This window comes from Rhinoraja longicauda, chromosome 20 (genome assembly GCF_053455715.1).
Source record: "Rhinoraja longicauda isolate Sanriku21f chromosome 20, sRhiLon1.1, whole genome shotgun sequence".
Taxonomy (NCBI): Eukaryota; Metazoa; Chordata; class Chondrichthyes; order Rajiformes; family Arhynchobatidae; genus Rhinoraja; species Rhinoraja longicauda.
The window spans coordinates 13045585-13069627 of record NC_135972.1 but is presented as its reverse complement, the minus strand read 5'-3'; the positions used below and the strand labels follow the sequence as shown (position 1 = coordinate 13069627).

At 43.6% G+C, this 24043-nt stretch overlaps 1 pseudogene; it reads right to left on the bottom strand.

The window, feature by feature from the left end:
* Window positions 1–9310: 9310 nt before the first annotated feature.
* Window positions 9311–16243, bottom strand: LOC144603756 (isotocin receptor pseudogene; annotated as a pseudogene).
* Between the last annotated feature and the right edge of the window lie 7800 nt (window positions 16244–24043).

Below are 24043 nucleotides of genomic sequence, written 5' to 3'. Positions count from 1 at the left end.
GGAAGAGTTGACGGGAATGTTGGGAGGGGGTGGAGTAGGAATAGTGTAAAAACGGGTGGTGGGTGTGGATTTTGTGGGTCAGAGGGCCTGTCACTATGACTAGCATAAATTACCATCTCACCGGCTTCTGTAGTCCTCAGAGCTACCCGTTGATGCATCAGTACCACAAGAGTGACATTAATGGCCTTTAATATAAGCCAGGAGTTTGTGAATGGCAAAACTGACACCCTTGTGCATTTTAATTGCTGCCATTTTGGTGTATAACATTTAAAGAGTCGAAGCACATACTTGCTGCTAATTACTGCAGAAGTCAGAACCTTGGCTTCATCATGATCTTAAGTTATTTTAGACATTGAAGTTTGTTACTTTTGTTTTGTGTTGTTTGGTTCTAAAATGGCAGCCATCTCTCCAATATTCATTTTGACAATTTTGTCATCAGAATATGAAAGTTCAGAGTGAGCAACATTCCATGAAATGACAAAACTGGCTTTTCCTGTTCTTGCAGCTTCCTTGCGGAGTGCAGAAATTAGCATCTCTTGGCAATTAAATCAGACTTTACTGCAGTTAAAACCAATAATGCTGGAAACAGGCAGCAGGTCAGCTTGTGGAAAGGGAAAGATATTTTGAGTTTAGATTAGAGATATAACAGGCCGTTCGGCCCATAGAGTCCACCCCGTGCACTAACACTATCCCACACACTGGGGACAATTTACAATTTTTACCGCAGCCAAATTAACCCACAAATCTACACGTCTTTTTTTTTGTGTGGGAGGAAACAACAGCACCTGGGGAAAGCCCACGTGGTCAGAGAACGTAAAACCGCCGTACAGACAGCCCCCATGGTCAGGATCGAACCTGGGTCACTGGCGCTGTAAGGCATCAATTCTTCTGCTGCACCACAGTAGTGATGAAGGATCTTTGACTTGAAACATTAGCCTTCTCTTACCACAGATACTGCCAGGCCTGTTGAGAGCGTCTAGCATTTTCTCTTTTTACTGCAGATTTCTAGCATCAACAGTTTTTTATGCTTTTCAAATCAATGCAGTCCCTTCTTCCTTAAATCTGATCCAGGGGAATAATCCAGGAGAAAACGTTGTGATTTATTTTGTGTTAATGCATCCGCTTGTTTGCTTCACTGTGAATGAGGGATGCTTCGCAGATGAGGCAGTCGTTCAGTCTTGAATGCAAAATCTTGTCCCATTTTGCTTGCACCTTCTGTTTTTCCCTCCATTACCTGCATTTCTTTCAATTTAACTTTTTCAGTCAGAGAGTTGTAAATCTGTGGAATTTTCTGCCTCAGTAGGCAGTGGAGACCAATTCTCTGAATGCATTCAAGAGAGAGCTAGATAGAGCTCTTAAGGATAGCGGAGTCAGGCGGTATGGGGAGAAGGCAGGAACAGGGTACTGATTGAGAATGATCAGCCATGATCACATTGAATGGTGGTGCTGGCTCGAAGGGCCGAATGGCCTACTCCTGCACTTATTGTCTATTGTCTATCGTCTAATTTGATGATGCCATGGTAATCTGCAAAATTAATATGGGACTGCTGACATACTAACCTTAAATCTTACATGAAGTGAATATATCCTGTAACATAAACTGCAAGCCGTTTAGTTTAGAGGTACAGTTTGGAAACGGGCCCTTTGGTCCAACAAGTCCATGCCAATCATTGATCACCCATTAACACTAGTTCTACGTTGTCCCACTTTCCCTACACATTAGGAGCAATTTACCGAGTCTAATTAACCCACAGACCCGCATGTCTTTAGGATGTGGGGAGAAAATCAGAGCAAACCCACAATCACAGGGAAAACATGCAAACTCCACATATTCAAAACCCACGGTCAGGATTGAACCTGGGTCTACAAGGCAGCGGCTCCATTATCTGCACCACTGTATTGCCCAGTTTTGCAAGATGGTCAGACGTACTCCAGTTTTAATGACAACGGTGATTGATTGATTAATTGCTGGATAGGTACAGCATAGAAATGGGTTCAGACCACTGAGTCCACACCAACCATCGTTCACATGAGTTCTTTGTTATTCCACTTGCTGTGCAGGTACACGCTGTCCATGGTTTATTTTGGACAGCCTCCTGAGATTAAAAGACACTGGATATTATATGCGTCTGCTGAAAATTAAGAACCAGAACACTAAAGAGCAAAATGAAAACAGTGCTTGAAACATTCAGCAGGTTGGGCGGGATGTGTGGAGAGGGGAAACAGAGTTAACATTTCAGGTCGATGATCTTTCTCCAGAATCGGAAACGTTAGCTGTATCTCTTTCCACAGATGCTGCCTGTCCTGCTGAGTATTTCCAGTGTTTTCTGTTCTCACTTCAGTTATCATATCATCATCATATCATATTCTCAAGCATCTGCAGTTTTTTTGTCTTTTTAAGCACCAATGCATGTGCTTGACAAAAATCTTTTGACAGTTGTACTCGAGTTACGAGAGCTGAATGCACATTTTTTACTTTGGTCCCATCCCCGCCATTTAAAAGGTCACATTAAAACCTTGCCGTATTTACAATGCAACTGCAAGAAATACTTGGAAATTCTATACCTCCACAAGCTATTGATCCAATGTTGTAATTTGATGATTAAATCTAAACTACGGATGCATTTCTTTGCATTAGCTACAGTCACGTATGACGGCTGTCATCGATTTCAGGACCAATAATTACAGTCTCTGCACGAAACTGAAGCTGAATATCTTGCTGCCCTTTTCAGATACAGTGCTTTTCATATTTGCCGTGTGATGAATCCTCTGCAAGTAGCAACATGATTTTATTGCCACCTTTGTCTTTGAAATCGGAATGATTCCTGTCAGTTTTGTGCTGGGCCTGATGGCAGAAGTGAAAAACGTCAGTATTTTTTTTTCCTCCTTTCCTGAGCTGTTTGTACGTTGCGGGGCAATATGGATGTATGACTTCATTGCAATAACCCTGTCAATCATTTCAATCAGACATGTTTTATAAAATGGATTTTGATTAACATTTCCATCTTTGACACCATTAACCATTCTGATTCTTCTCATGGACAAGTTTATCGATTCAACTTGTTGGGCGAACAGTCTGAAAGAAAATATTACTTCATCTAATTCTCAAATGGCAAAAATTGACATCAGGAATGACCCCTGGGCCATGAATTTATTATCTAATATGATGTGAAATTGCTTTGAAACTATTTTGTAATAGGCAATCTTATTGCTTCTATATCAAATGGAAAATAATCTTAAGTCTCCCTCCCTGTGAACTATGGTGCCCAGTCTCAATACATATAGTGGCAGCGATAACTTTATTAAAGATAAATATTGTGTGTTCATGATAAGAGAGAGTGCAGCAATGAGTCCCTGTTGGCTGTAACTCACTTGGTAACGTTCTTAAGTCTCGAACAGAGGTTCCAGGTTTAAGTCATTCTCCACAAACCTGAGCCCAAGATTCCAGGATGTCATTGCTATGTAGCACTGCACTATTAGAAGGATGAGAGGGGATCTTATTGAAACATATAAGATTATTAAGGGATCGGACACGTTAGAGGCAGGAAATATGTTCCCAATGTTGGGGGGAGTCCAGAACCAGGGGCCACAGCTTAAGAATTTAAGGCCATTTAGAACGGAGATGAGGAAAAGCTTTTTCAGTCCGTGAGTTGTAAATCTGTGGAATTCTCTGCCTCAGAAGGCAGTGGAGGTCAATTCTCTGGATGCTTTCAAGAGAGAGCTAGATATAGCTTTTAATGATATCGGAGTATGGGGAGAAGGCAGGAGCGGGCTGTGACTGATTGTGAATGATCAGACATGATCACATTGAATGGCGGTGCTGGCTCGATAGGCCGAATGGCCTACTCCTGCACCTATTGTCTATTAGACATGCTGTCCTTTGCATGCAACCTTAAACTGAGGGTCTGTGTCCTCTTGGGTGGGAAGTTATCCCTGGTAACTTTGCTAACAATTATCCCTCAATTCCCATTACCGAAGCAGATGAATCTGGCTTATTATTTCAGTGCTGTTTGTTTGGGAAACTGCTGCGAGAGTATCTGATACCATTTATCCAGTTTCACAACATTGCTGCCTGATCTACTTTGTATCCTCGGCGTCATCTACAAAGAGAGGATCACCGTTAATGTTTCGGGTTGATAATCCTGTTTCTCTCTCCACAGTTGTTGTCTAACATTCTGACAAGTATTTTATTTCAGATTGCCAGCATCTGCAGTACTCCTCTTCATAAGGATTTTAAAAAATACTTCATTCCGATTAACTATAGGTCACCCGAATTGGAACATTTGCTTATAAATCCAAATCTTTCATTAAGAACATAACGTTGCAAAACGGAGCTGCAGGCCCGCTTTACTATTCAACAAGATCCAGTCTTTGCCTCAACACATTCTCCCTGTATCACCTGACTCCTTTGGACTTCAAACTTCTAGCAATCTCCACCTTGACTATGTTCAGTGACTTTCTGGGATAGATACAAAGATCTACACACAATCTATCCAAAGATTCACAACCTTATGAGTGAAGAAATTCCTTCTCATCTCTGTCTGAAATGGATGACCCTTTGCTCTGAAAAACATCTGCTATTTCTAACTACCTTCACAGAGGAAAACTTTCAGCTTCCACCCTGAGAATTATGTTTCAGTCAGGTCACCTGTACTCATTTCAGGAATCTGCTGTGACCATCTTATCCACTGCAAAACACAAAGAGCTAGAAAGACTTTGAGGGCCAGGCAACACAAGCTCATAAATCATGGGAGCAGAATTAGGCCATTCAACTCACTCAGTCTACTCCCCCATTCAATCATGGCTGATTTCCCCCTCAATCTCTGAAGGAAATGGATTGGCAATGTTTCAGGTCAGGACTGTTCTTTGGACTAGCGCACTGCCTCCAATGCAGATACATCCTTCCTTCAACGTGGAGAGAAAAAATGTATTCAATATTTCAAGGGAGATTTCACCAGCCCCCTAAAAAATTGCATCAAAATGTTCCTGTTTTTTAAAACTTTACCGGATAACAACTGTTAAATTTGATTTTTCAGGTTTCATTTAATGCTGAACTATTTTAACATGATTTTTGTAGTTTTTGTCATTTGTGTACCATTTTATCTGTGTGAACCAGACAGTAGTTTTAACCTGTGTAAAATTATTTGTCAATAAGCTATCTCAAATGTAAAATAATAGTACACTATAGTGAGTGTACTTCGTGTTCCACAGTGACCATGTTATGTCGCAAGGTGTTGATTATATTTGTTAACCAATCCTTAACAGGAACTTGGGGACACTAGAAACTTCAGATACTGGAATCCTGAGCAAAAACAAAAGTGGAGGAACTCAGCAGATCAGCCAGCATCTACAGAGGGAATGAACAGGTAGCATTTCATAGGTAGACACAAAATGCTGGAGCAACTCAATGGGTCAGTCAGCATCTCAGGAGAGAAGGAATGGGTCATTTTTCGTACACAGGTAGCATTTCATGTTGGCACTCTCTGAAGAAGGGTCCCAACCTATACTCCCGATACACTGGGATCAGCCAATCTTCCCTGTCCCGCCTGCAACTGGTCCAAAACGCCGCAGCGAGACTCCTGATGGGTACCCGTAAAAGGGACCACATCACCCCGATTCTGGCCTCTCTCCACTGGCTCCCTGTACGGTGCAGAATCAACTTCAAGCTCCTCCTATTCACGTATAAAGCTCTAAATGGACATTTCCCCCCCCCTACATCAAAAATCTTCTAACCCCCCTCTCTAACTCCAAGTCCCTCAGGTCGGCCGACTTGGGGCTACTCACTATCCCGCGGTCTAGGCTTAAGCTCAGGGGGTGACCGCGCTTTTGCGGTTGCAGCTCCTAGACTGTGGAACAGCATCCCTCTCCCCATCAGAACTGCCCCCTCCATCGACTCCTTTAAGTCCAGGCTCAAAACCTATTTCTACTCCCTAGCGTTTGAGGCTCATTGAGGAGGTGCTGTGAACTGTTTGCGTGCTACTGTATGTTTCATTTTTTTTCCTTAGTACCTAATCAGATGTACAGCACTTTGGTCAACGTGGGTTGTTTTTAAATGTGCTATACAAATAACATTGACTTGAACCTGAAACGTGGTCTGTCCGTTCCATCCACAGTTCTACCTGACCCACTGAGTTCCTTCAACACTTTCGTTTTTGCTCTAAACAGAGGCTTGGTCTGGTCAATAGTGACGATGCCCCGTTGCACTTTTAAGGAAAGAGTGGGGGAGAAACCGAATTACATGATAATAAATCCCTGAAAAGATGGCACTTTAGAACCTGGCAATTTTTCTTAATCTGAGCAACATAACCTGAAATAAACATAGAAACATAGAAGATAGGTGCAGGAGTAGGCCATTCGTCCCTTCGATATGATCATGGCTGATCATCTAAAATCAGTACCCCGTTCCTGCTTTTTCCCCATATCCCTTGATTCCATTAGCCGTAAGAGCTAAATCTAACTCTCTCTTGAAAACATTCAAGATAGCATAAGAATAACATAAGAACAACAGGCACCAATCTAAGATCCACATTGTGACTTTGTCGATAGCTGAGGAACTTCAAATACCATCCTCTTGTATGACATCTGCAGATTATATCTGAAACCTGTTACAAAAATATTACAAGGATCTACTAATGAAGAAATCTTTTGTTTCAATGTAATGCAAAATGAAGTTGCAATGATACACAATCTACACATATGTCATCTACTTTTAATCTCTGGAATGGACAAAGATTGTACATAAGCACAACAATAGAATTTCATGCTGCAAAATAAACCCATTGTAACACCCATTCCAATATTTCCTAATCATTGTACGTCAATGAAGCCAAGCAAGTTGATTGCAAGTTCATAGTCTGCTCATCATAATCACAATACTCTGTTTCATAAAGGCAGTGGTATTATGCTAAAAAAACCCACCATGTATTATTCTGCTAAATTGGAGCATCATTCGGTTGTTATTTAAGGGAGCAGAATGTTTAATGGTTATAATTAATAAACAAATAACAAATAACTAATATTCAATTGGCAATAAATTGATTCATCGTACATACTAAAGGTGGAAATGGATAGTTTCTTTTTACATTGTTCCCAGCGCGATTTTTGTTTTGACACCCATTCTCAATAAATGTTGTACAAAGAATTAACCAAACCTACTTTAAGTTCGACCACTTAATTTCCATGAAACTGCATGAAGGTAGCAAAGTAGGCAACAAAATACTGTGATTTCCCCTCTGAAGGGCACTAAGATTAAGGAGAACTGGGAAAATAAGTACATGTCCTTCACCAATCAGACTGAAGTGTTGCAAAATCAATAACGCACTGACTGAAGTGAAAAGTACAAGATGCAGTCGTGAATTCATGCAATCAGATTGAAAGAGGATCGAATTAAGAGGAAAAGAAGTTCAATAGATAATAAAAGTTTTTAAAAGTTCTATCTCGGCAACTAAAAGCGAGAAGAAAAGGACATGTATAGTTTTCAGTAGAGTGATTGGCAGCAAATAACACACAATGCCTTTAACCAGTATATTTGAACTGAAGGGACAATCCTAACTTTTAAGTGGGATTATTTTGGTGCTATTTTGGCATTTACTGTAAATGGATGCTGTCTTCTTGAAGCTAAAAATGGACACGATATCTCTAGTGGTATCCTAATGAATTAAAAAAACTCATCTGCCTTCACATGTACATTGATTTGTATTGAAATATTGATAAATGCTATTAGTCTCGTCATTATTTTTGATTGTAAATTCTGGCCGAGTAAATCAATATCCAAAACTCGGGCATGCAACTGTGTAGTCTTTACACTCGAGTGGAAAGTCAGTTGTTGGCTCTGTCTACATAATAAATCAATTTCCAGTGTAATGGTGTTCCATGCACATTTTAAAATCATGCGTAATTTGATAGTCATTGGCAATTTTACTCCAGTAGCTACAAGACTAAAAGTAGAAAAATAGTTTGATATCTGTGAGCATGAACACGAGGTGCAATGTTAGGACACTTTGGAGAAAACTTACTTGCTGTTAGGCAATGAACTTGTGCATGGTTAAAGTAGCCCAGTCTCTCGCTCTATCAACCCTAATCTCGATGAATATGGAATACATTGGGAGAAGTTAATATTTCCACTTTAATCCCAATGTTGGACAAATTACTTTTTAAGCTTATGTGTTCAACACAGCTTATGTGCACAACACCTGTGTTCAGTCTGTAAGGATGGCACGAGGTTTCTCCTTCCCACTCTCATTTGGATCTTGCTGTCTTTGGGTTCCAATGAAGCCCAAGGTGGGATCAAAGAACAGTAACCTATCATTGGGACTTCACAGCCCTGGGCTCTCAACTTCAAATTCATCAGTTTCAGATAATCAACCATTGCATTCCACATCTCCGGTGTTTGGTGCTCTCTTTCCAGTCTGGTACTTCAGATTCTATTTGTCTTCTTTTACATGCACCACCCATGGACCTACCTTTGGTTGCCCAGTAGCCTTTATCACTTTCTCTTAGCCAGTACTGCCACTAGGAATCTAAAGACACAAAACACAGCCATTCCATCCACAGTTGCTGCCTGACCCGTTGAGTTCCTCCAGCACTGTGTTTTGTTCAAGATTCCAGCATCTGCTGTTTCTTGGGTTTCTTCTTCACCACCACATATGTAATTCAATCCCCTCTGGTCTGCCCTTTTTTTTACAGACCCTCCCATTTGCCCTGCTGCCCATTTTCCCCATTCCCTGTAACTGAATTTGTTACATTTGTAACCTTTACCGGTTCCGACTGAAGATTATTCACCTGAAACTTTAACTCTAGTTCTCTCGCCTGGCAGTCTAATTGTGACCTACCTCCTGAATGTTTACGGTGTTTTCTGTCTGTCTACCAAATCTCAACCCAGAATGTGTAATATAAATCAATTGGGAGAATAGAACATGTTGGATGACGGGCACAAAGTGCTGGAGTAACTCAGGCAGCATCTCTGGAGAAAAAGAATAGGTGACGTTTCGGGTCGGAACCCAGTTTTGGGACTAAAAGGCGTGGTACAGAATAAACTGGAGGTGAGACAAGGCCAAAAGAAAATCTGGGTTTGGCAACAGATGACTTCAGGAAGGGTGAAGCTCATTGTTGCCTGGGGAATGTGTATACAATGATGCAACCAGTAGAACTAGTAGGGTCTACTTGTACCTATCTCAAAACATATTCAATGTTGCATGTTCATAAGTCATAGGAGCAGAGTTAGCCCATTCGGCCCATCGCGTCTACTGCAGCCATTCAATCAAGGCTGATCTATCTTTCCCTCTCAACTCTATTCTCCTGCCTTCTCCCTAATGCCAATTGTTGCTTTGCTGGTCAAGGATAAGTTTAGAAACGAGGAACTGCAGACGCTGGTTTATTCCAAAGGTAGACACAAAGTGCTGGAGTAGCTCAGCGGGTCCGGCAGCATCTCTGGAGAAAAAGAGAAGAGGGACCCTTCTTCAGATCAATAATTTTATGCAGATAATGTCATAAATACAGATAATTGTAGCCCGTATTTAAAAGAAATGCTTGAATAGATTCTGAAAGAAGGGACGGTTTCGTGGGGAAACAACATTACTGAGTTAAGGTTTTGGATTTCAACGGTTGTTAAATTCCGCGTTGCCAAATGGCTGTAATCCGCCGTTCTGCCTGCCGTCTCAAACCGCCGTAAGGACATATCCAATCTCCTTGTCTCTCAGGTTAACGCTGGTCGTGGCGGCGGATCCCTTTTGCACTGAACACCTTGGTTCGCGTTTGGTGCAGCGCGGGATTTGTCCGCAGAAGTACATGTATATCCAGGGGTTGGTGCAACTGTTCAAATTGCCCAGAAGCATGATAATGGTGAAAACGGCGCCTGTGGACAGAGAACACAAGAGTGGTGAGTGGAGAACACATGAGTGGTCAGCCAACTCGGTCGGAATTTAGACCCGTGGACCTGAATTCCTAATGTCACTTCGCGAGAAACTTGAGACTGTGCACAGTTCAGTGAAACTCTGATTGGGCGCATGGGCATGTTTTTGAAGGTGTGTTTTAAAAATATATATATATATCTGCAGAAACAAGACAAGGAACTAGCTCAGGTACTATGGCAACGTTTAAAGAAACATTTAGATAGGTGCATGAATAGGATACGTTTAGGTCTGAAGAAGTTGTTCCGACCCGAAAGGTTTCCTTTTCCTATTCTCCAGAGATGTTGTCGGGCCCGCTGAGTTACTCCAGCATTGTGTGTCTATCTTAGGTTTGGAGGGATATGGGCCAAACGCAGGTGGGTGGGACGAGTGTAGATAGGACATGTTGGTGGGCGTGGGCAAGTTGGGCCAATTGGCCTGTTTCCACCTCTATGACCCTATCACTCAAACCACAAATGCCGATGAACACACACACACACACACACACACACACACACACACACACACACACACACACACACACACACACACACACACACACCGTGCTGGAGTAACTCTACAGGTCAGGCAGCATTTCTGGAGAACATGGATAGGTCATGTTTTGGGTCGAGATCCTCCTTCAGACTGATTGGGTGTAAGGGATGGATGGGGGGGGGGGGGGGAGGGGGAGAGGGGAGAGCAGGACAAAGCGAGGCATCTCTTCCAACCCCCGCCCCCGTCCCCTCTCCCAAATCAGTATGAAGGATCTCGACCCGAAACGTCACCAATCCATGTGTTTGAAACTTGAATAAGTGAAACTTGGCAGACGTCAGCTGAGTGGTCCGCGCTTCCAAAGGAGCAGGAATGGGGAGGCGATAGATTAATTCTAATCTGCGCGATAGTCACACAGCGACAAGCCTTTGTGAAGAAACTAGTTCCCTCACTGTGTCCCATTTCAATCTAGCTGCAGACTGACACAAAATGCTGAAGTAACTCAGCGGGTCGGGCAGCATCTCCGGAAAACAGAGTAATGGGTGACGTTTCTGGTCGAGGCCCTTCTTCAGACTTTCAATCTCGCTGCCCATTAATGAAGGGTGCCTATTTGGTGTTGATTTTCGAACGATTGCTATATTGTAAAGGTGGAAACCAGGAAAGAGTGTGTGACGGGCTAGGCCGTGTTGCTGATGGAAATAAAGTGGTAAAAGATAGATACCGCCTACAATCCTGCGTATTTATTCACAAAATGCTGGAGTAACTCAGCAGGTCAGGCAGTATCTCGGGAGAGAAGGAATGGGTGACGTTTCGGGTCGAGACCCTTCTTCAGACTTTCTGCGATCAGTCTGAAGGGTCTCGACCCGAAACTTCACCTATCCATGTTCTCCAGAGATGCTGCCTGACCTGCTGAGTTATTCCAGCACTTTGTGTCCTCTTGTGTATCGGCATTTGTTCCTTATTCCTTATATATATATATCAAACACAAAATCCATTCTGGGTTCAAGGTGGCTGCGTATTGGATTTGGTTTTGGCAGAGGGAGAGTATTCTGAGGTCCAATATGGGAGGGTCTCATATTTTCTAATAAGGCTCTGAACTTCAAGACATAAACCACTGATCACCCTCGCCTCAACAGCCCAGCTCTCCCTATCCTCAGTGCGAGGACGACGGTAGATTGGGCAGAGGCATCAAGTGGATAGACACAAAGTGCTGGATTAGCTCAGCGGGTCAGGCAGCATCTCTGGAGAAAAGGGGTGGGTGACGTTTCGGGTGGGAATAACTTCTTCAGACTGAAAGTCTGAAAGGAGGGGAGGTGAAGAGCTGGAGTCGAGAAAAGACCGGTCTGGTAGCGGCTCTGGAAGACAAGAACAAGCGACGTTTCGGGTCGGGTCCCTTCTTCAGATTGGGAGAAAGTCAGAAGTTCTCCCTTCCCCCTAACAACAAGCAGTCGGAAGAAAGGTCCCGACACGAAACGTCGCCTTTTCGTGTCCTCCAGCGGTGGATTTGCTGTACGTTTTCCCTGTGACCGCGTGGGTTTTCGCCGGGTGCTCCGGTTGTCGCCCATGCTCCAAAGGCGTACAGGTTTGCAGGTTAATTAGCTTCGGTAAAATTGTGAATTATCCCTCGTGTGTGAGATAGTGTTAGTGTGCGGGGGTCGCTGGTCGGCGCGGACTCGATGGGCCGAATGGCCTGTTTCCGCTCTGTATCTCTAAACTAAACAAAACTAAGATGCTTAGGGGGTAACTGCAGATGCTGGTTTAAACAGAAGATAGACACAAAAAGCTGGAGTAACTCGGCGGGACAGGCAGCATCTCTGGAGAAAAGCAATAGATGATGTTTCGGGTCCAGACCCTTCTTCCGACTGCCTGACCAGCTGAGTTATTCCAGCACTTTGTGTCTATTTTAGTTAGATCCATTCACCCGACAGAGGTATGGCGAGCACTTTCAACACAAGAGCAAGATTCCTTTCCATGGCATTTCCGATCTTGTCCAAAAACACCTCGCATTCCGTTCAGGATGTGAGACTCACGGCGACAAGATGCAACTGTTCTTGCCGGCGTCGTTTCTCACACAGCAATCGAACCAACAGAGGCATTGTATCCGAAGTATAAGAAGATAACTGCAGATGCTGGTACAAATCGAAGGTATTTATTCACAAAATGCTAGAGTAACTCAGCAGGTCAGGCAGCATCTCAGGAGAGAAGGAATGGGTTACGTTTCGGGCCGAGACCCTTCTAACGTCACCCATTCCTTCTCTCCCGAGATGCTGCCTGACCTGCTGAGTTACTCCAGCATTTTGTGAATAAATACCTTCGAGGCATTGTATCCCTTTTGCATTCAAAGACCCCAAGCACATTTTTAGTATAATTATTACACGATGGTTTTGTTATTCATTGATTCTCAGCCATTTAATTTTAAATAGAGGCGGCATACTCCAAAGACGTACAGGTATGTAGGTTAATTGGCTGGGTAAATGTAAAAATTGTCCCTAGTGGGTGTAGGATAGTGTTAATGTACGGGGATCGCTGGGCGTGCCGGACTTGGTGGGCCGAAAAGGCCTGTTTCCGGCTGTATATATATGATATGATATGATAGATAGATCAAGGCACAACAAGTGATATGTTCAAATTCTCACAAACGGTGTAAAATCAGGACTTGCATGTGTAGCTGCGCAACCTCTGGGATTTATAAAGATTCAACCGTATTTCCTTTTCCAAACGCGTTTTGTGCGATTGGCATTTTAAAGGTGCTCTAATCAGGGGGTAGATTTTGCTATAACGAGGAGAAATATATTATGGTACAATTATCAGATGACTAAAGTGCAATATATGCGTGAAGTAACTTATTCTGTGAACTGCAATTCTTCGTGTCTTACTTTCCCTGAAACAAAAGCGCATGTTTGGCTCCGAGAGAGCGCCAGTTTGTCAGAAGATAGACACAAAAAGCTGGAGTAACTCAGCGGGACAGGCAGCATCTATGGAGAGAAGGGATGGGTGACGTATCGGGTCGAGACCCTACTTCAGGCTGGTTGGGGATAAGGGAAAACCAGAGATATAGACGGTGATGTGGAGAGATAAAGAACAATGAATGAAAGATATGCAAAAAAAGTAACGATGATAAAGGAAACAGCCCATTGTTAGCTGTTTGCAGGGTGAACCACATTTTCCGAGGTGTCCTCCGGGTCAATGGAGAAAGCAGCAGAAATTCTTCATCCAGGGAATGGTGGACCCTTGGGCTTCTCTTCCACAGAAGGCGGTGGAAGACAAGTCGTTGGGTGTATTCAATATAGACTCAAAAAGCTGGAGTAACTCAGCGGGTCAGGCAGCATCTCTGGAGGAAAGGAATAGGTGATGTTTCGGGTCGAGACCCTTCTTCGGACTCGTGTCTTCAAGAATGAGTTCGCTGGAATTCTCAAAGATAAATGGACGAGGGGGGGGGGGGGGACAGGGCAAGGAATGAATGTGAATGACCGGTCATCAACACAGCAGGCTGGAAGGGCCGAATGGCCTCCTGCTGATACTGTGTACGTTTCTATCTTTTGAAAGAGAAGCTAGACTCAACAACTCTCACGAGAGAGTTAGATTTAGCCCTTAGGGCTAAAGGAATCAAGGGATACGGGGATAGCGCAGGAACGGGGAACTGATTTTATATGATCAGCCATGATCATATTGAATGGCAGTGCTGGCTCGAAGGGCCGAATGGCCTACTCCTGCACCTATTTTTCCTATGTTTCTATGCTAAAAAATTATGGATGTCAAAGATCCAATGGAACAATTGGAGGATATAAAAAGTAATGGATTTTCCTCACAGCCCTGCCCAAAGAAGTGTCCTAAGGTTAACCCCTAATATCGGCAGTCTGCTCCTTGCACGATAGCATTTGTGGGGCTTTGGTGTAAGCGCATTAGCAATCCATTGTAATTTAGTAAATGCACAGTAAATAGTTTCAGGGCGTCCTGGGGGACATGGAAGAAGGCACGATTAATTATGCCATAGCATCTTTAGCACACTGAACGCTTATTGCCCTGATCTCCTTCTGCCATTATTTAGACTGAGGCGGTTAAGATAAGTCCTTAGATAGACACACAAACCTGTGGTAACTCAGCGGGACATGCAGCATTTCTGGAGAGAAGGAATGGGTGACGTTTCGGGCCGAGATCCTTCTGCAGATTGAGAGTCTCGACGCCTTGGAACCCATGGAAGACACTTCCACCAGCGCTGACTGAGAACACTGAAGTTTAGTTTAGAGATAGAGCGCGGAAGCAGCCCTTCGGCCCATTGAGTCGGCACCCACCATAGATCCCCGCACATTACCCACACGCAATAGGGACAATTTTGCATTTACACCAAGCCAATTAACCTCCAAACTTGTGTGTCTTTGTGGGAGGACCGGGTCTCGGGCGCTGTAAGGCAGTAGGTCTCCCGCCACGACAACTAAAGATAGTTTCAGAATTGCATTCACTTATTTCTCTTGCAATAGGAATCATTTGAGAACAGTAAAAAGAGAGGCACTATGAATAATATAGGATAGAAAACGGATGTTCCTGCTTACTGAGGGATTTAGGGCTTGGGTAAGGTAGCTGAGGTAGATTGGTTGTGATTGCATTGAATGAAGGAGCAGGCTCGAAGGTCCGAATGGTTTATTTCTGTTTCTATGAGTAACTCAGCGGGTTAGACAGTATCTCTGGAGAAAAAGGGAGGGGTGATGTTTCGTGATTCTGAAGAAGGGAAAGGACCAGAAACGCCATCCATGAGTCTGAAGAAGATTTCCGACCCGAAATGTCACCACCCATCCTTTTTCTCCAGAGATGCAGCCTGGCCCGTTGAGTTACTCCAGAACGTTGTGTCCATCTTCGGTATAAACCAGCATCTACAATTCCTTCCTGCACATGTTCTCGCGCACCTTGGGTTAAAGCAGAAGGGAAGTGGGGATATTTTATTTGAAGTTGGTTATTGAGGTGTCAGACTCACCCTGGCTGATGTCGCTGGGATACCAAGCCGTCCACAGCTGCACTGCGAAGAAAGGTGTCCAGCACAAGACATAGGCAAGCACTGTGACCACTGCCATTTTCACCGTCTTGTTCATTGCTTTCGACATGCAGTTGACGTTGCTGGCTCTCGAGTGCACCGTCTGGTTCTTGGTCATCTCGGGGTTCTGGTGAGTCTTGGTGTAAATGTTCAGCCGGATGACCCTGCAGATTTTGACCTGGCAAGTGGTCAGGACGACGGTGGGGATGAAGAAAATGACGGTGAAGATCCAGGTGACATAAGCCTTGAGCCCCCAGGGTTGGACGAACTCCGCCCAGCACTGCACCCTGCCGGGGAGGAACTCTTTCTTGGAGAATATGAAGACCTGAGGGACACTGAGGACGAGCGACAAGACCCAACTGGTGCAGATGGCCGCATTGCAATAGGCCTTCTTCTTGCGGAAGGTCACCATGGGGTAACAGACCGCTTGGAACCTGTCCACGGTCATGGCCACCACCATGTAAGTGGAGGCGAACATTCCCACCAGCTGGAGGTAAGTCACCATCCTACACAGCACGTCTGGCCCCATGAATATCTCCGTGATGTCCCAGATGAGCTGCGGGAGCACCTGGAATAGGGCCACCACCAGGTCGGCGACGCTCAGGTGCATCACGAAGACATACATGCGCGACATCCTCTTCCTCCTGCTCCACAGGACGCTGATCAGCACCGTGTTCCCCACCGTGGCCGTCACGAAGATGGTCCCCAGCACAGCTATCCCGGCTCTGGCCAACCCTTCGTCCCTCTCGGGCACGCCGAGGGTCTCCACGGGCACCGTGTTGTTTGATAGCACTTGCAACCCGTCGCTCCCGTTCAGTGATAGCGCCGGGTGCTTCATGGTCCACCTGTTGCTCGCTCCAGCCTCCACGCCAGCGCACGTCCTTCAAACCATCGGCTTCGTCTGAAGAAGGGTCTCCACCTGTAACTTCGCCCTGTTGCTTCTCTCCAGAGATGCTGCCTGACCCGCTGAGTTACTCCAGCCTTTGGCTTATTCTGCCGGCCGGAGGGGATTCTCGCGTAAATCTCCTTGCCCTTCGCTGCAGGCGGCGAGCTAATGTGAGACCAGTCAGCCTGTATCTATTCATTCATTCATTCATTCATTCATCCATCCATCCCTCGCCCACCTGACTCATCCAGCGCCAGTCTCCGCCGGAGTAGCTTCTTATAGCTTCACTTAGCATCGAGTCATCCCTACATGTACCAATCGGAGCGAAGGAAGTGCTTTAAATCCGAGTCCCAACACATCTCCGGAAGGTCGGGGTATGCGGGGGGGGGGGGTTATTTATTTCCATTTTACGTGCGTAACCATGTCAAACACTTTCATCAGTGGTGCTGTGACCGAGCTATTTTTTAAATCTCTTTGGAATTGTCCAAATCTCCCAGCGAAGCGATGATCAACCGAATGTTCATCGTACAATATAATTTTCATTTTCGCCCCCGTGTGTAAGAAGAAATTCCCTATTTACCGGACACGTTGCCGTACGTGTCCAGATTGCCTTTACTTGAATGGAAACGACTGAGAGACTCGAAGCAAATACTGCTCACAACGAGCGCGGGAGCCGGCGAAAAGGGCTTCTGCAAAGAAACGCAAAGAAGGTAGACACGAAATGCTGGAGTAACTCAGCGGGACAGGCAGCATCACTGGAGAGAAGGGATGGGTGAGGGTGAGGGTCGAGACCCTGAAACTGAGAGTCAGGGGAGAGGGAGGCAAAGAGATGTGGAAGGGTAAGGTGTGAAAACGAGAGATCAAGGAAAATGTAGAATGGATCATTGTTAGGTGAGGGGGAAGGCGACAGCGAGGCATACAATCAATAACATTTATTCAGGAGGACAGTGAAACTAGTCGGAGAACTCGGATGGGGGAGGGATGGAGAGAGAGAGAGAGGGAAAGCAACCGTTACTTGAATTAGAGAAGTCAATATTCATCCCGCTGGGTTGCAAGTTGCCCAATCGAAATATGAGGTGGTGTTCCTCCAAATACTGAGGAGGGAGTCGGTTTGTGTTCCAGAGTACCGTACGGACCATATATCTTCTGAGTCGTTCCGTCATTGCGTGCCTCTCCATCAAGCGAATTGGATATACTATACGGTGATTGATGAATGAGAGAACACAATTTGCATTACGCGATCGAAACGGTTATAACTCAATTTCGACAGGGAACTGGAGAACCCTTAGAAAATACTTTAGTGATTATTAACAGAAAAAAAAGCTGTCTTAGAAAATAAAGACTGGGAAAAAGAACTGTTTCTCAATAACCTCCCTCTGGTGATCAGACCACCTTCAGAACACAGCTGCTAGTTTAAGAAGATAACTGCAGATGCTGGTACAAATCGAAGGTTTTTATTCACAAAATGCTGGAGTAACTCAGCAGGTCAGGCAGCATCTCGGGAGAGAAGGAATGGGTGACGTTTCGGGTCGAGACCCTTCTTCAGACTGCTAGTTTCACTGTGGGAGGCCGCTGGAAGTTGATGAGCAAATGCTTCTGTGTCACTTGTGCAATGATATTCCACGAAACAATGTAATATTGTACTTTTAGCTTGCAATAATAAAAATATAAAAGAGTTATTAAAAATCTTATAGCTATTTATAAGTTCTTATGTTTTAACAATCTTATGAGGGGGGGAAGGGTGATGGGGGGTGAGGAGTGGGGAGATGAAGACTTTGTTATTGCCAGTCTGAAACTCTCCACTCTTAACCCTCTTTTTGCCTGTGACATTTGGAGCCATAAGAGTCTTTTAGCACAGCGTCCTTGGATATATCTGATTAGGCCCAGAAGATTTATCTAACATCATACATTTTAGGATGTCCAGCTCCTCCTGGACTGTGATATGGACTGTTCTCCATTAACTGTCCCAAGATCCCAGGCTATTGTTTCTCTGCAGCAAAATCAGAAGAGAGATATTAATTGGGACCCTTGCCCGTCTCCTTTGGCTGCACAAATAGATGATCACTTTGGTTTCTGAGGGCCTCTATTCTATCCCTGTAACCCTTTTTTCCCTTAGCATACTTAACTTTTTGGATTCTCAATTGTTTTTATAACCCGATTTCCTACCATGTGAGGTTTCTTAGGAGCACACCAATCTTGTTATAGCTGAACTATATGTAATATGATTTATCCAATAGCTAACATCAGATCTCTTGTATATCAAATGTTTCTGGCCATATTAACATTATTAAGCTATCCGAGGGGAAAGGGCAGTGAAATATTGAACAGAAAGTGAATACAAATTTACTGGTCGAACGTTGATGAGTTAGATCCTGGAAATCTGACATAATGAAGAAAATGTTGGAGATATTCAGGAGCGAAGGCAGCATCTGTGGAAAGGGAAAAAAGAGTTAAACATTTCAGCTCAGAAACAGTCATCAGCTTGTAACCTTACCATCAGTTTCTCATTTTAGATGCTGCGTAGGATGTTGAGTATTTCCAACATTTCCTGTTTTTATTTTAAGTGACGTAGATGGCCTGAGAACAGGAGATGGTTGGGGAGAGCCAAGATGGAAACCTCTTCCACTGTCAGAGTGAAGCCACATGCAAACTGGAGGAACAGTACCTCATATTTTGCTTGGGCAGCTTACAACCCAGTGGGATGAACATTGATTTCTCTAATTCCAAGTAACCCTTGCATTACCTCCCTCCCCCCTCCCCACCCTAATCATCCTACTAGTTCCACTGTTCACATCCTCGCATCCCTTCGTGATCACCTCCTCCCTAGTCACCAATGGACCATAATGGGCTCCACCCTTCCTTGGTTACCTATTGCCAGGCCTGATTTGTTCTGGCCCTTACCTATCTCCAGTTCCAAGGAGACAGGTGAAGTTTTCATTTCTCACATCAAAGGCAGCGAGAATGTTTTTGGCGTCTTCCTGACATAAAACACCTGTAGTTCTTGGTATGTTATTCTGGAGTGTCATTTTTTTTTCTTAGACTGTTCTTTTGTTTTGTTAGTTTTGTTGAGCCCTTGTGCCCAACATGTTTTGTTAGTTTTGTTGAGCCCTTGTGCCCAACATGTTTTGGTTTCTTTGAGTTATCCATCACACTATCCTCTTCCTCTGTTCTAAATTTGACACTGCGTGATTTGTGAACAAGGAGTAGTGAAGAGCGATGTGAATCCACTTTAACAGTATTCTGTTTAAAATACAGAATCAATGTTAAAGTGGATTCACATCGCTCTTCACTACTCCTTGTTCACAAATAATTATATGCAATATTGTATTGATTCTGTTGCCACTTGCAATTTCATTCACCACCTCTATTAGCGAGATTTGCTTGTGCTGGATTCTGTTGTTCTTTGATCTCAGTATCTAGTGTAAGGGCTGGGTTTTCAAATTGTCCTTATTTTTAAATTTAGTTCTATGTAGCCCCTTATATTCTCAAGTCATCTCTGGTTCTCTTTTATGCACGAACCTTCTGCTACGATTCTGTATTCCACTTCCCTTCTGTCATTTTACCGATTGTTAGACTGATCCAGTGAACCACAAAAACAAAATGTTTGCTTTAAAGTCGGCATTTCCTAAGGTTTGAATCTTAGTAGTCCTTTGTCCCGCCCCCCCCTGACATCAGTCTGAAGAAGGTCTCGACCCGAAACGTCACCCATTCCTTCTCTCCCGAGATGCTGCCTGACCTGCTGAGTTACTCCAGCATTTTGTGAATCTTAGTAGTTGATTTGTGTCTCTCCCTTTCAAGCACCATGTTGAAATCATTTGTTTCATGATTTTTTTAAAGGTAAATGTCTGCACATCAGGATGGCAATCAAATCCCCCTCCTTTCTCATTGAAAAACATAACATTAGCTACCTCCTGTTTTCTTGTGAAACACTTTCTTACCATGAACATCTTCAGGAAGTTCATGCCCCTTCTGACATGAAGTCGTCAACATAATCCAATTGATTTCAATGTTAAAAATCAATCTTCAATCCCTACATGCTTATTCATTCTTTCTCATCGCATCACGACCTGAGGCAAGTACACAAATCTCAATGGAATCTCAATTCCTTTGATATTTCTTAATTTAATGCTTAAGATCTATAAAGTCTGCTTTCCTTTTGTGATCTAATTTCTCCCGTTCTTAGTCACTTAAGGCTATTTCTCCCTTAAGGGAGTTGATAAATGCTTTATTTCTCCGTCCCATTCCCACACAGACCTTTCTGTCCTAGGTCTTCTCCATTGTCAGAGTGAGGCTAAACGCAAATTGGAGGAACAGCATCTCGTATTTCGCTTGGGCAGCTTACAGCCCAGTGGTATGAATTTTGATTTCACAACCATCAAGTAACCTCGGCATTCCCTCTCTCTCTCTCTCTATTCCTCCCCCACCCAAGTTGCACTAGCTTCTCATTTTCACCCAACAAACAGCTAATAATGGTCTGTTTCCTTTCTTACTTTTTTGCATATCTTTTATGCATTGTTCATTATCTCTCCATATCATCATCAATATCTCTCGTTTCCCCCTATTCCTAACCAGTCTGAAGAAGGGTCTCAATCCAGAGATGCTGCCTGTCCCGCTGCCTGTCCCGCTTTATGTCAATTTTCGGTTTAAACCAGCATCTGTAGTTCTTTCCTACATGCTATTTCTCCCCATCTATCACTTGCCCATCTTCTAACTTGGTATAATTATTTACTGTACTAATTGGCATGCAGCCATGTCTCAGTCAGAAACATCATGTCATCTTGTCAAACTTGAACATTGACAATATTGGCAGTTGCTCAGCAATTGGTTCCTTCTTAATTTAGTTTAGAGATACAGCGCGGAAACAGGCCATTCCGCTCACTGAGTCCACCCCGACCAATGATCCCTGCTCATTAACACTAACCAACACTCCCTAGGGACAATTTTACATTTACACCAAGCCAATTAACCTACAAACCTGTACGTGTTTGGAGTGTGAGAAGAAACCGAAGATCTCGGAGAAAACCCACAAAGATCACGGGGAGAACGTACAAACGCCGTACAGCCAAGCACCCATAGTCAGGATCAAACCCGGGTCTCTGGTGCTGTAAGGCAGTAGCTCTACTGCTACGCCACTCAAAGTATGTTTGTAACAAATGTTCATTTGGGAGCCACTTCTGTAACTTACTTTTCTCCTTTGGTTTAATTAGTTTTCTTCTTTTATCTTTTACTTTTCATCTTTCATGGGTGCCTGGAATGTGCTGCCAGGGGTGGTGGTGGTGGATGCAGATACCACAGTACCAGATCTGGAATCTTACCACATTCAAGATGCTTTAAGAAAGGCACATGGATATGCAGGGAATGGAAGGATATGGATCATGTGCAGGTAAAAGAGATTTGTTTAACTTGGTATCATGTTTTGCACAGACTGTGGGCTGAAGGGCCTTTGCTGTGCTGTACTGTTCTATATTTACATATCTGTCATGACTAATGCACAATTTCTGAGTACACAGCTCTTCTTTTCTGTCTGATCAGAACAATTATTAATGCAAACATTTTTCAAAACACACACCTCCTCCTCACTGCTCCAGAAACAAACTGTCCGACACTTGCTTATTGTGAAGTAAGAACCAGGGGTTTAACGAGGTGTCGTTTAGTTTCATTCAGAGATACAGTATGAAAAGGTGACCTTCGGCCCACTGAGTCCACGAGGACCATCGATCTTACCAATTCTACCTTATCTCACTTTCTCATCCACTCCCTACACACCAGGAGCAAGTTTGTTCTTACAGAGGACAAATACAGATCACCCCACTGTTCCACATGCTGGGGACAATTTACACTTTTTATTACCCAAGCCAATTAACCTGTAAACCTGTATGTCTTTGGAGCGTGGGAGGAAACCGGAGCAACCGAAGGAAACCCACACTGTCACATGGAGAATGTGAAAACTGCACACAGACTGCACTCGAGGTCAGGATTGAACCCAGGCCTTCGGCACTGTGAGGCAGCAGCACTGCCAGCTGCACCAGAGTGGCACCCTTGCAACATGGTCTTGCAGGTTATCATTGTCAAATGCTGATTGTGTTGTAACTGCATTTAAAGTTTGGACATCTGAGGCAACCTCTTGAGTTGATTAGAAAGTTTTTGTTATCTCCCACCTCCCCTCTCAACTTTACCATACCATTTTCTCACAACATTAAATTTCAGCATTGTGGAGCACTAGATGTTTGTGTGCATCCAATAACAAGTGTCCTGGACTGCTTGTTGCAATGTACAATCTCATGTTAATTTAATTTTGTTTTTACTAAAACAATTTAAATTATTTAATAACTTGAATGAGGTAAAACAGCACTGTAGACTCCTTGTATGTGAAAATTGAATTAACAGTAAACTCAAGATAATTCAATTTATTTTGAGTAGACTGACCCAGAGCCAAGATTCAGATATTGGTGGTTGGAATGCTGAGTACACATATCAACATAGATTTGTGCAAATTCTTATGCTCTAGTTGGAAAATTGATTGTAAAGCAGCCTTGTTGTTTTAGGTATACTGCCAATGTGCTACTCGAGATAATTCAGATCTAAAAACAGGAGAATAACAACATATTTTGTGCATAATTTAAGTCAGCCTTTTGTGTAACCTGATTGAGCATAGCAAACAAACAACAAGCATATTTTGGTTCAGACTGTCTTTATTTATTTACTTTTACTTCCCTAGCAACTTTCATTGTTCTTTCCTGTCCCTTCATCCTTTGACAGTTTTTCATTGAACATGGAACATAGAAAAGTACAGCACAGGATCAGGCCCTTCGGCCCACAATGTCTGTGTCAAACAAAATACCAAGCTAAACTAATCTCATCAGCTTGCACGTCATCCATATTGCTGCATTCCCTACATATCTATGTGCCTGTCTAAAAGCTTCTTAAATGCCACTATCTTATCTTCATCCTCTATCACCCTGAGCAGCTTGTTTCAAGCACCCATTACCCTCAATGTGGAAAAACACCACACACATCTCCTTTAAACTTTACCTCTCTTGCTTTAAAGCTATGCCCTCGACTATTTGACATTTCCACCCTGCTAGATAGAGCTCTTAAGGACAGCGGAGTCAGGGGGTATGGGGAGAAGGCAGGAATGGGGTACTGATTGAGAATGATCAGCCATGATCACAATGAATGGTGGTGCTGGCTCAAATGGCCGAATGGCCTCCCCCTGCACCTATTGTCTATTGTCTATTGGTAAAGGTTCTGGCAGTCCACCCTATCTATTTTCAATGCTATTTATTTTAGCTATTCTATTTTCTTATTTATGTCAATACTAGTCCCTCTTGCTCGAGTATAAACTTCCCACCACCTGGCAAGTTGATCTAAATCTCCCACCATTGCTCAGTTTACCCATTTATTGATGCCTCCCTTTTGTTATGAGCCTCCCTCATCTTTCGACACACTGAATTCTTCAAGAAGATGAACCTTTTCCTCCTGCTGTAATCTAATCTTTACAATTCCCTCTCTGCGATTTAGCACACCATGAAGGAAGCAATCTGGAGATTACTATCCTTGAACACTTGCTTTTCAATTTCAGGAATGTTTAGGTGCTTCAGCTACCTCTGCAAGATATCAACCAAGCCTGTCTCGGAGCGAGCTACAATATTCGGTTGCTCAGACTCTTTCTTTGCAGCAAGCAATTTTCAGAAACCTTCGTCATAGGGTTAGGGAAGCAACCAAGTTGCTCCTGGTTCTTCATGTAGATCC